This window comes from Bidens hawaiensis, unplaced genomic scaffold, assembly GCF_021521415.1.
Source record: "Bidens hawaiensis isolate Kalapana, Puna unplaced genomic scaffold, B.hawaiensis_p1.1 tig00022329_1, whole genome shotgun sequence".
Classification (NCBI taxonomy): Eukaryota; Viridiplantae; Streptophyta; class Magnoliopsida; order Asterales; family Asteraceae; genus Bidens; species Bidens hawaiensis.
In genome coordinates, this window is record NW_027493478.1 from 57,866 (window position 1) to 72,051 (window position 14,186).

The window sequence follows — 14,186 nt, forward strand, 5'->3', positions numbered from 1 at the left end:
CTCCTGACTTCGGGGGCTAAACCCCAAATGTAGCGTTCAGTACGTTTAGATTCTGGGGTAGCTAACCATAGGACTAGACGAGCCAGTTCGTTAAAGCGATGGGTATACTCCAAGTGATCTGCACCCTTCATTTCTAGATTCCAAAGTTCTTGCTCTAATTTCTGAATTTCGTTTATCGGACAAAAGTGTTTTATCATAAGATTTTTAAGTTCTGTCCAAGACATACGATTGGTTGCCTCTTGTCCTCGAATTTGCACAACAGTATTCCACCACATTAGCGCGTGGTCTACAAATGTAGAAGTAGCAAATTTGACAATACAATCTGGTGGACAGTTAGTGATATTAATGATGGATTCAGTCTTTTCGATCCACTTTACCAGTCCATTTGGTTTTTCAGTACCGCTAAATTCCATAGGTTTACATAGCATGAAGTTCTTAAGTTGATATCCGTGTTGCGGGGGATTTTGATTGTTACAACTATTGTTCAAGTTCGGTGGGAGATTATCATTATTGAAAGTAATATTGGTATTCAACGGGGGAGTATTAGTTGTGATAGTATCAGTATTTATCGGGGGAGCATTTGTGGTTGTATTAGTATTTGTTGGGGGATTAGTATTTACGGCCGCGTTAGCGTTCGGCACTTGATTTGTATTCATAGTTGTATGGATACCAGCAGCGAATTGTGCTGCTATTGTCGGAAGTACTGTTTGTAGTTGTCGAACGATCATCTCGGCTATATCTGCCTCAGACAACATGTTTACTTTCTTCGGGGCCATTCTATAACAATAACCAGTTATCCAACAATTAACATAATTCACATACACTAACGATCACAAAAGGAATTACAATAACAAGTAATCAGGTATTTCAATTAACACGTATATATCACACTGGTTTGTTCTCGAGTCTGAATACTAAGGATAGTATGTAAAATTAGCCTAGCAAACGCCAAAGTTTGCATATATATTAAAAGTTGTCATCTCATGACAAGAAATTTTAACCCAATAGGGGTCAATGTTTGTATTAAAAATGCCCAAATCGTCCTCCATATTAGCATAGCGCACCACCATATGCTTGTATGGTGTATCAGAAGCTATACACGACAATACCATACTATCCTTATCTATCAAAGCACGCGTTATAACAATTATAAATTGTTCACAACTTATACGACAATGTTCCTATACGATCCCATTATTGGTTCGGTCTCTCCTGTAGGTAGATATTTGCTCATTACGAGTTTAATCAGTACGTTATAATGGGAATGCACGTGTACATTCCACCTGACTTCTGAATGTTTGTTAACTATAATCGTAAATATATTCTTTCGCCAGGTCATTCAGTTTTCGTAGGCATGTCGGACTTAATAAAAGTAGTAGTTTACTAGTTGGAGGTAAGTAGGTTCCATTCCAGTCGAGGCACGTCATCATTTCATGAGCATGAGATTTCTCTCCTATAATAACCAATTGGAATAGCAAAATATAGGAGAGGTTGGAGGTTGTCTTTCATAGATGGTTCGAAGAGTTTGCTAGTTAGGGAGGTTCATCAGAGTTAGTTGTACTGGTGATACGTAAAGAAAATTACTATTATTAATATTTCTTTTTGAAATATTCTTTGTACATTATATGTACCGGTAGTAACGATTGCTCATATTATAATTAAAAACTCAGTTTTGGTAATTATCATATTTATAATTTGATAAATCGGGCTCATCACTAGGTATTTCCCCTAGGGATGGTGTTTGTTTCTGAACAACAGAATTGGAAGGATGACCGGAAAATAGTTTAGATTAATGTCAAAGGAACCAGTTTATAAGATAGGATTGGATTCAAACTGTGGAGTATTATATATATATATATATATATATATATATATATATGTCTTCTTGAAATTATTATCTGTAAGTCACACCTCCAACGGTTCGTTCCCGGGCCTTATATATTAAGCCCCTTTTGTGGTTTCGTCACATCACAAGATTTAGTTTAAACTTATTGAAGCATTCTTGTATTCTCACTCACGGGCAACACCGGTTCTTCATCAATTGTAAAACTACTCACATCTTTCGGTGCAATCGATAATCAGAAGAGAATGTTTTTCGATAGTTTAGATCCGCACAAAAGATATTATTAATTAGGGCAGAAATAAAATATTTTATTTGTTATTAACAGATATAATATTAATTACAATAAAATATAATATTAATTTTGGTAAGATATAATTTTGATTAGAATAGGAATTAATAGTGATTATAACCGAATATAATATTGGTTATGATAAGATTCAATGTCATCCGTAGTACCGTGCGTACACGTATCCCTATACCTCGTCTCAGATAAGCACGTATGCACATGTCATATATACTTCACATCACCTTTATGCACGTATGTTGCCATTTTTACCTATCAATATGTTCCGCGACTTCTCCCCGAATTCCCTCGTACAAGCAAGTCTGTTATTACGTTCCGGACCATAATAACTCACTTGCCCTTCGAGTTCATCCCAGCATCCATCAGTGCTATCGTTACTCATTATTAACTTTCCCAGTGATAATCGAGCCTACGGTTATATTATAGGTATCCTATGGGATAACCTAATTCTTTATAACCAATGGCTCGGATACCAACTTCTGTCACACCCCGTTAAGCGAATTGCGGAAGCGTAAAACGAAAATGCAACAGATACAACTGGTATCAAATACATTGTTCATAAAGAAACATTACTAACTAATTTACAATATATTACATCGTTCTAACATCTTTTACAAACTAGGTGATACAATTAAACCTGTTCTTCAATCACTTTACTTCTAACTCAAATGCCCACGACATCAATCACCAATCAGACACGTAACGCACAGGAAATTACTTCTCATATCTGATTACCTGAAAAGCATGTTAAAACAGGTCAACTACGAATAGTTGGTGAGTTTCATAAGTTTTAACGAAATCAGTTCTACGCACCATACAATCATAGTTTGTATGTACGCGCGTATGTAAAAATATGTATTTACGGTTGTATAAATATGTACAGCCATATCCTTGTGTGTGCATATGCACACATGTAAGTTTATAATATAAATTCGAAATTTCGGTAAAATTGTGATTGTTTGTTCGTACTACCTGTTTCCAATTTCCGTGTTTAACCAACCACTGTGGACCCCCTTTCTCCCACAACGGTTCCACATAAACTCAACCACTGTGGCCCCCCTTACGCCCACAACGGTTCCGCGTTAACATCAACCACTGTGGTCCCCCTTCCAGCCACAATGATTCCATGTAAACTCAAACATTATATAGTGTACACGCAAATAATTAGTATATTCTACACATAGTATTTCCTACGGCTAATCACATAGCATGTATATAGACACATATACATATATAGTATTTATCACGTATCACCAAATACTGTGGCTCCCCATCCGCCCACAATACGCATAATCACATTATTTTCTTAACATTCATGTCATAATCAAGTTAGTTCGTTTAATAAGTTGCAGCAGAACTTGGCTCATAGGCCATACTCAACTTTAGTTTATAAGTTGCAGCAGAACTTGGCTCATAGGCCATACTCAACTTTAGTTTGTTACTATTGTGGCCCCCCTTCTGCCCACAACAGCCCCATAATCATCACAGACCACGTTATCCCCATGGCCATTACAGACCACTTTGTCTCCCAAATTAGTTATGTTTAACATTACATAACGTGTTTGTATAAACATGCTGTCACGTGTAATTTCATTATGTTTTGCAATTCGTATTATTTCCACTCAATATATCAATCAACGATAATAATCATCTTTCATCAGCACGTAGTCAATCATTATGTTTGTAGGGACTTTTCATATATAAATGTTCAGATATTTTATATCCTGATCCGTGTTTAGATAAATAACGTGTATAAACATGCTTTCCACCCCAAAAGTTCGTAAAATAGTTTAAATAGTGGGGTCATGAAACTCACGGTTTTGTAGGCACTCAGTGCGAGATCAGCACTGGGTTCGTTTCCCTTGCTATCACTTAGTCCCTATTGTCCATATTATAATAATATTAATATTTTAATATTATTATAATCTCGGTATTAAACTGGGCTGTATAACTAATCTGGGTATAGCTGGTACTCCCAGAAAGTGGTAATAGGCTTAGGCTGTGATGTTGTTTAATGTCTAATACTTAAAACTGAACTTGGCTCAGATTCCCGTTTTCCCAGCTGGGCCAAGTTGTTCGTTTACACGTTCAGAAAACAGTTATGGGAAAATAAGCTTGGGTAAATGTATTGTTAATAAAATTATTAAGTTATAAAGAAGGATCACATACTAGGGTACCAGATTAGCCTCGGGGTCCGTTTCCGTTTATTCAGTTTGATTTAAGAAGAAACGTTCACAATCTATCCGGATTGTCCAGGATTTTTATAGAAAAGTTCGTTTTTACTTAGTTAGTCCAAAAATATGATTTTTGATCACTCTTGGTGTTTTGATATTCCCGCAGGTTCGTTAGTCGCGAACTTGCCGGTTTTTATAAAAACTGAATTTGTTTAATCTTTAAATTAGCATAATGAATTAACCGTTAATCATTAAATTATGAAAATTTAGCCACTTATCAATTAAAATATGTAGATTTTTATAAAAATATTTTTGGAATTATTTACTGATTTAATAATTTATAAAAATTCGTTTTATCAGCTATATTTCGCCTGAAAATCGTCTGTTTATCCCAAACAATTTCCAAAAATTCCACAGAATTTCCTGAATACTCAAATCATATCCCAAAACAACCTGTATCAATTCCAGAATGTAAAAAGCCTGTTCAATATTCTTTTCGGCCCAAATTCGGCTATAAAAATTCGCATGAACGCATATGTACAAAACACCATTAGACTTCTCCAAATGATCTAAAAATTCATATGTGATCAAAATACATTAAATTTGAGTTCCCAGAAAAATTTCATAATTTTTGAAGTACTTTAGCTATTTTTCTTAAATAAACATCCCAATTCGGTAATAAATTCGCCAAATATTCTCGGATAGTCAAAATATTACCAAATTTGAACAGGGACTCAATGACATGGTCGCTGATGTCCCTGAAAACTTTCAAGGTCTAATAATATGCACATCACAACCTTAACCTAAACAGCCCTTGAGCGATTGTTTCGGTATTACCTTAGCGGGTTTGGCTCGTTTCCGACTTTTTAATCAAGTTTTCAGGTTCTTATGCTTCTAACAAAGATAGGTAAAAGTCCTATATCACAAACCAAGCAATTTTTCATCAACATAACAGCCCTTAACTTAGGGTTTCGACCAGTGCACAAAAACGAACTTTTGAACCGTAAAAACGCTGTTTCAACCCTTTCATCCGTGTTTATGGCCAAAAAAAACTATCAAAACAGGCTCCTTACCGTGTTTATGATCAAAACATGTTTATTGACCATTTTTAGGATTTTTACACAGTTAGGAATGATTTTTAGTAACCAAGACATGTTTTTATGGTATTAAACGACTTTAGACAAGTACAAAAGCTACTTATTTAAGCCCCTTACCTTAGGGTTTGAAGGTTTTCTGGCTGGAGCAGAACTTGTGTCCAGAATTCTCATGAAAATATATCACAAAATATCTTAGAACTTGTTTAAATATGAAAAGGGTTTAAGGGGGGAAAGTCTTCTTTGGCGGGCTGGGCTCGTTGGGTCCCCTTTTGGGCCCATTTGGCCCACTTTTCTCGATTTACATGCCCGAACGTGAAATGCCGAGTCCAAATTTATTTCGGGTTCGGTTTCTGGCGACAAAAATATATCGGGTGCGACAAACGGAGTGAAAACGAGTGTTTTTCGGCTAGTTTTGTGTAAAATTATAAAAACATACTATACGTTTGTAAAAATCAAAAATATTTTCACGGATTGCTTAAAACATTTCAAATAAGTGTTTGGTAAGTCTTTTTCGTCTTAACGGATGATACAATGCTTGGTTTGTAACTATCTTTCGCGTTAAAATCTATAGCGGGTAGTTAAACGAGCATGTTTACGTTAACTTGTTTGCTATCGAACTAAGGCCATATTACTAATATTTTAGCTTGCATAGATCGTATATCGCTTATAGATAGCACCCTGGGATATCCGGACCATAACCAGACCTGTTTGGTTATTCGTTTGTTCGTTACGCAATAAGCGGTTAAACGCTTATTCGAGTTTGTAAGTACTAAGGTGTACTCGGTTTTGCCACGGATGTCACACCATCTTACATCAACATCGTTCCTCATTTCCACAGGATGGCTTCGGAAGACCCATATTCGCACTTGACCTATTTTTCGGTTATTTACGGGTCTATTGGTGATGACACATTTGATCAGGATGAAGTCCGGTTGCGATTATTCCAGTTCTCTAAAAGACAAAGAAAAACTCTGGTTTAATTCGCTACCGATGCACAGTATCAGAAATTGGGCCGAGATGCAGCAGGTGTTTCTAAACGAGTTTTACTCACAGTCGAAGACTACCGTGGCCCGTTTAGACATTCACAACTTTTCATAGTTATCTGGTGAGTTATTTCATGAAGCTTTTACCAGGTATAAAGACATGATCAGCCCACATCACCAAATCGAACTGTGGGAACTGGTAAAGTGCTTTGTTGATGGGTTGACATACGAGGACCGAAAGCATCTCAAGGCCTCGTGTAATGGTCAGTTTCTGAATCAGCCTAAGGAAGATGATTGGGATTTTCTAGAGTTTATGTGTGAAGACTCGAAATCTGAAGCAGCAGCTGAAAGACGAAGACGTGGTAATTCATCAAGGTCAGTTAAGTCAGTTGCGAGTTAGTCTGAAAGAATTACTGAGTTGGAACGTGAACTGGCAGAGTTGAAAAAGGGTAAGAAAAAGGAGGTCGGGAAAGTTGGTGTTAAATTCCCGGTTTGTGAAGATTGTGGTGAACTCGGGCATAAGGCAGAAAATTGCCCCGAGTATTATGATGATGAGGAGGATGACACCGAGGATGTTAATTATGCTTATGGGGATTCCAAAGGCCAAGGGTTCAATTCGAACACATATCACCCGGGCCTGAGGAATCACCCAAACTTTCGTTACGGGAATGCGTCTTCTTAGTTGAACCCAAACTTTCAGGGATCGAGCCAGAACATATCGCAGGGTAATTACCACCAGAGCGGTTATCAGCAGGGTTCGAGTAATCAGAATCGGGGGTATAACAGAGACGATAACCGGGGTGGACATTCTTCGGGTAATCAGGATCAATAGAAAGGGTACTCGGGAAATTAGGATGAGTCGGTGAACTCAAAGTTGGATGCATTATTGAAAGTTATAACTGATCACAAGGCCGAGATGAAGCAACAGTTCAAGTTACGAGATAAATCGTCGGAGGCAATGATGAAGCAAGTCGGTCAGCTCTCTTCAAACATGGTGAAATTACAGAAGAATGCGGGCCAACTAGGTAAGTATTATACGTAATGGTACGAAATATGATAATAAGGTTGGGGGTCCACCACCATTGGTTGATAGGGTGGTGGAAGAAATTGATGAGACTCTCGTCAGTGATGACGAGTCGGAACCGATTGAATCAAATAAACCTAACAAAAGTGAATTTAAAAATAACAAATTGGTTCCGAATGATGACACCGACAATTCTAAGGATAAGGAAAAGATGAAAACTGTTCCATATTCCGATGCTTTGTTGGCGCCATCGAAGGCGAAGATGGCATCAAAATGAGGCCCGCAACAAGAAGAAATGTAGGAAACGTTTAAACAAGTCAAAATTAACATTCCTCTTTTAGATGCCATTAAACAAATTACCGCCTATGCTAAGTATTTGAAAGAATTGTGCACACAGAAAATGAGTCACAAGATTCCTAAACAGATTGATTTTACTGATAATGTGAGTGCAATTATTTCGGGTGCTCTTCAACCCAAGCTACAAGTTCCGACAATGCCCATTATACCTATTCAAGTGGGTGATTTTAAAATGACTTGGGCGCTTCTAGATCTTGGAGCTAGCATCAGTATTCTCCCGGGCAGTTCATACGACCAGTACGATTTTGGCCCACTTCGTGTGGCTGCCACCACGGTTGTCTTGGCTGACCAAACACCAAAACTACCCCGAGGAATATTGACTGATGTTATCGTCAAGGTGGAAGACTTTTACTTTCTAGTTGACTTTTTGGTCCTCGATTATGTTTCGGGTGAAAGGACCAAACAGCCTACGGTTATCCTCGGTAGACCATTTTTGGCTACCGCAAATGCCAACATTAATTGTAGAAATGGTACTGTCGACATGGCATTCGGTAACCGTAAGTTGAGAATTATTGTTTTCACACGTGGAGATAACTCTCCGGTCGATGACGAGTGCTTCATGGCTGATGTCATTGTCAAGTGCATCCCGCTATACGACTCTGTTGTTAACTCGGATGGCAAAGTGGAGACGTGTTTTTTGTTTGACATGTTACAGGTGGAGACAGACAAGTTGCTAGAAGAGGAGGAAAAACAGATAGAGATCGCAGCTGTGCGAGGAGACCGTCCACCATGGTCAGTTCAGGTGGAACCTCTTCTCGAGAAGATTGATACCGGGTTGAAACCGTCAATGATGGAAGCACCAAAAGTCGAGCTGAAAGAGCTCCCAAAGCATTTAAAATATGCTTTTCTTGGTAAGAATAATACATTGCCTGTTATTATAGCTTTTAACTTATCTTTGGAACAGGAAAATGCTTTGATGGCGGTGCTAGTTGCGAATAAAGAAGCAATCGGGTGGACGATAGCAGATTTGAAGGGAATTAGTCCCTCAATTGTGATGCACAAAATTTTAACATATCCGTCTGTCAAACCCGCGCACGATTCTCAGCGGAGGTTGAACCCGAATATGAGGGAAGTGGTGAAGAAGGAAGTGCAGAAATGGTTAGATGCTGGCATTATCTTTGCCATATCGGACAGCACGTGGGTGAGCCCGACACAGACAGTACAGAAAAAGGCAAGCATCCAAGTCGTCAAGGACGAATCAGGTAACGAGGTCGCCACCCGGCCAGTAACCGGGTGGCGCATTTGTATTGATTATCATAAACTGAACGTGACAGCATCAAAAGATCACTTTCCGCTTCCGTTTATCGATCAAATTGTTGAAAAGCTATCTGGTCAAAAATTTTATTGCTTTTTAGATGGGTATTCCGGGTATAACCAGATAGCTATTCATCCTGAAGATCAGGAAAAGACCACGTTTACGTGCCCATATGGGACATTCGTGTTTAGGCGAATGCCATTCGGGTTATGTAATGCCCCGGCCACCTTTCAGAGGTGCATGATGAGTATCTTTTCAGATATGGTGGGGGAGTCTTTGGAAATTTTCATGGATGATTTTTCTATTTTCGACACATCTTTCGAGTCATGCTTAAACCAACTCGAAAGGGTTTTGAAAAGATGTGTCGAAACGAACTTGGTTCTTAGTTGGGAAAAGAGCCATTTTATGGTCCAAGAGGGAATTGTATTGGGCCATGTTGTGTCGAGTCGTGGGATCGAGTTGGACTGGGCTAAGCTCCAAGTCATTTCTACTTTACCTCATCCCACCAATGTCAAAGACATTAGATCGTTTTTGGAGCATGCCGGGTTTTATAGACGGTTTATTAAGAGTTTTAGTGATATTACCAAACCCTTATGTATTTATTGCTTAAGGATGCCCCGTTTGATTTTAACGATGAATGTGCTAAGGCCTTTGACATTCTGAAATTGAAATTAGTTGAAGCCCCAATCTTGTAATCACCCGATTGGAGTTTACCTTTTGAAATAATGTGTGATGCAAGTGATTATGCAGTCGGGGCTGTTTTGGGTCAACAGGTTGACAAGAAACCCGTTGCTATATACTATGCAAGTAAAACCCTCTCGGATGCTCAATTGAATTATACCACAACCGAGAAGGAGTTACTAGCAGTAGTATATGCTCTAGATAAATTCCAGTCTTATATTTGGGGTAGTGAAGTTATTATATATTCTGACCATTCTGCTGTCAGGTACCTCATGGACAAAAAAGATGCAAAACCTAGGCTTATCAGATGGGTTTTGCTGTTGCAGGAATTTGATCTAGAGATTCGGGACAAGAAAGGGAGTGAAAATGTTGTTGCAAATCACTTGTCCTGAATTATGGTGGAAAATGGGAACACAGATGGGCCCATTAATGAGTCCTTCCCGGATGAGCATATTCTGGCAGTTTTGCAAAATCTCTGGTTTGCTCATATTGTTAATTTTAAAGTTGCAGGTGATTTACCAGATCATTGGCCAAGGAGAAAGAAGAAACATTTGATGTCCCAAGCTAAACAGTACATCTGGGACGATCCAGATTTGTTTAAAATTGGTTTAGATCAGATGATCAGACGATGCATACCTGAGGAGGATGTCAGATCAGTGTTGGAACATGCACATTCTTCTGCGTGTGGTGGTCATTTTAGTGGCCATAAAACCGCTCGAAAAGTTTTAACGAGTGGTTTTTTTTGGCCTTCAGTGTTTAAGGATGCTCACGAGTTCGCGACACACTGTTTAAAGTGTCAACAACTAGAGAGTATTTCTAAGCGGGACGAGATGCCCTTGAACCCGATCCTAGTTGTTGACATTTTTGATGTGTGGGAGATCAACTTCATGGGCACGTTTTCGAACTCACATGGTAATTTGTATATCTTAGTGGTTGTCGATTACGTTTCTAAATGGGTTGAAGCGATAGCCACTAGGACAAATGATCACATAGTCGTTTGCAATTTTGTTCATAGTAATATTTTCTCGAGATTTGGAGTCCCCTGAACCATCATAAGTGATGGGGGATCTCATTTTAAGAATTTTAAATTTGGGAAATTGCTTAAACGAAATGGTGTTGATCATAGGATTGCAACTCCTTACCATCCACAAATGAGTGGACAAGTTGAGGTTTCCAATAGGCAAATTAAACAAATTTTACAGAAAACCATTCGGGCGGACCGAAAGGATTGGTCAACTAAGTTGATCGATACCCTATGGGCCTACTGAACCGCTTATAAAACGCCAATTAGAACCACTCCTTATAGACTTGTGTATGGAAAGGATTTCCATTTACCGGTCGAAGTTGCACAAAGGGCGTTTTGGGCTACTAAACAGGTTAATATGAATTATGATGATGCAGGTAAGGCGAGAAAATTGGCTGTGTGCGAGACGAGGCATACGATTGCGCGTCCGATTACAAGGCAAAAATGAAGAAAGTTCATGATGCTAATATCTGGTTGAAGAATTTTGAAGTTGGTCAACGAGTGTGGTTGTGCAACACAAGGATGAAGCTCTTCCCGGGTAAGTTGGAAAGTAAGTGGACGGGCCCGTATTTGATTGTAGGAGTCGGGAATCATGGTTAGTACGAGATTGAAGACTTTGATGATCATTTGAGGCAAGTGGTCAATGGCTATAGACGGAAGCCGTATTTAGAGATGAAGGACATACACGAGCTGGATGAGGAATGGGTAAACTTCATCGTGACTTCACCGGTTTATGAAAATAACTGAGTTCGAGGCATTGTCGAGCTGTAGACTTTAAATTAAGTGCTTACGGAAGGCAACCCGGGGTTTGTAAGCGACTGTCCAGTTTATTTTTATTTTGTTGAGTGTTGTACTTAGTGTTGTCTCGACTTTTGTGCAGTAAACGCCAATTGTGGGGAAACTCGTTGAAGAGTCGGAAGACAGAGAAGTTCGATAAGCATTGGTTAAGCACACGTCATTCTAGTATGCAATGGTATTTTGAGTTTTGTACGTGTCCAAGGTGATGTCGGGATGCCAAAAAGCTGCATTTTTAAAGAAATTTTTTTCTATAACAGAGCCCATCGTGATACGCGATGGGCCTGTTATTACCTCCATCGCGTATCGCGATGGAGGTTGGCATCTCTGGCAAGTGACGCCATCGCGATACGCGATGTCGTCACAACCTACCCCCATCGTGATACAAACCCTAATTAACTATTAATTGGGTGGCGATACGCGCTGCCACCCAATTGACCCATCGCGTATCGCGATGGGTCATGGTTGACCCGAACCCGGTTTCTTATATAACTATCTTCTTCTTCTTTCTTCTTTCTTCTTCTCCTCAGTTCTTTTCTCCTTTCTTCCCTTTCTTCTCCAGCGAAACCGCACCCACTGCCTCCATCACCAATTCACCACTCCACCATCCCCCTCACCTCACCAATCACAACCACCACCTACCCCCGTCTTCCTTTACACCTACCCACCACCGTCATCCTCCACCATCAACACCACTGCCCTCACCGCTCACACTCACCACCATTACCCCCCGTCACCGTTCACCACCATCATCCACCCTCACTGTCACCAACCATCACCATCATCCACCCTCACTTTCACCCACCACCTTCGCAACCACCCACCCCCTTCACTATCCACTTACCACCTCCATCACCTATCACCACCTCCACTCTGGCGTCCACCGTTCACCGACCATCATCGCGTGTCGTAGCTGTTATTATTACTATTATTAGTTCAGTTTCCGAGCCGTCATCGAGGTAATTTTTTTTATTATTATATTGTTTGTGCCAGAATTTTAAAGAACATTGCTCATTAAAATATGTGAATTGTTGCGGGCGGGTATTATTGGGATTGTTGTCATTTGGGTTGTCGGGTGGATTCGGGTTTCATTTTGATTGGTTGTTTGCTAGTATAGTTGCCGGGATTGTTGGGTGTGTCGGGAAAAGTGTTCAGTTTATTAGTTGTTACTTTAACGAGACGGTGTGACGAAACGGGTTTTTAATAGTTCAAAATTTTCAAATCGTTATTTTATAGTTAAATAAATGATACTGACGGTTTGTTATAAAATGTTTATTTTGAACTTAATCATTTTTAATTATTTTATTAATATTTTATTCAAAAAACCCGATTTGTCATATCTTCTTTGTCAATGAAGTGTTGAGTATTACGTTTGCACGTTTTTCGAGGCAGCTTCTTAGTTCGTTCTTGTTTGTTCGAGTCTGTTTGTGAATAGCGTCTGTCTGTCTAAGTATCGATTCGTGTCGAGTCTTGGGAACACCTTGATAGTTTGAATTTGATGCTTTTGAATTGCAAATTGATTATCCGCCCGTACTCAATCCCCATTAGGGCGAGATAATCTGGTTTTGGAAAATACGCATAGGGTGTCCTCGAATTTTTCGTCTTTATTAATTTTTATTTTTATTTTAATATTTTACTAATATTTTAATATTATTTTATTATGTGGGACGACCGCGACCGAAATGCTATACGGTCGTCGCCACATCGACCGTTGACATATCTAACTTACTTGCTTGATTTTGTAGATATGTCTGACGCGCAAGAGACAGAGGACTGGGCCCCGCACCATTCAGTACGATGCTGACGAGGTGCTGATTGTTGTGGGAGTCGGACCGGCGGATATAATGGGCGATGGACGCCGTCCGCATCAGGTGCTTCGGTTTTACCTCACATAAGAGGAGTACACCAGGTATATGCACATTCAAGGTATGCAGCTCTTGGGTTTGAGGACATTTGATTGGCCTTTATTGCGTACCCTGGACGCGGAGACCACGCTCCAGGGATTGATGTTAGTTCGGTGGCGGGCAGTACTCGAGTGTGACTCGATATCATATGTCGAGCTCACACGCGAGTTCTATTCGACGTTCACATAGACTGCCCCTGACTTTGACGAGCTACATGCCGTGTCGTTCTCGCTTGGAAGACACGTGTATGAGATGTTGGTTCCCGATTTTGATGTGGCGACTGGCTTCTATACGCGGGAGTATGTTCAGACTCCTGCGTTCTTGAAGAGCATTCGCGGGTACACCACGGGTCAGCAACGGGGCCGGCCGTTTTGGCTTACGGAGCAGGATTTGGATCAGTTTTGGGAACAGATCGCGGACGGGGCCCATTCTAACGCTGTAGTGGCATCATCTATTCGGGACCCCGTCCACCAATACTTACACCGCATCGTTTCTTACACTATCGCTGGCCGTCATTCGGGCCGCGACAAGTGTAGCAACTTTGATTTGTTGTGCCTCCTGTTTATCATCACTGGTAGGGAGGCCAACATTGCGATGCTGCTCCTCACATCATTTGGCAGAGACCGGAGTCTGCAGGGCGCGTCGGCCCAATTATCTTTGGGCCATATATTACGCAGATTGCGAGGAGTCTAGGGGTTTTTGACAGATGTCCAGTGGATTACTTTACCCTTGAACCGCCCACGGT

At 40.0% G+C, this 14,186-nt stretch overlaps 1 pseudogene across 1 annotated transcript in view; it reads right to left on the reverse strand.

The window, feature by feature from the left end:
• LOC143565412 (protein ABIL3-like) overlaps positions 1-11,915 on the reverse strand; it is a 29,272-nt pseudogene extending 17,357 nt beyond the window's left edge. The window contains exon 1 of the transcript XR_013141064.1: positions 11,832-11,915. The product of XR_013141064.1 is annotated as a protein ABIL3-like (transcript). The remainder of the gene's footprint in view (positions 1-11,831) is intronic.
• Between the last annotated feature and the right edge of the window lie 2,271 nt (positions 11,916-14,186).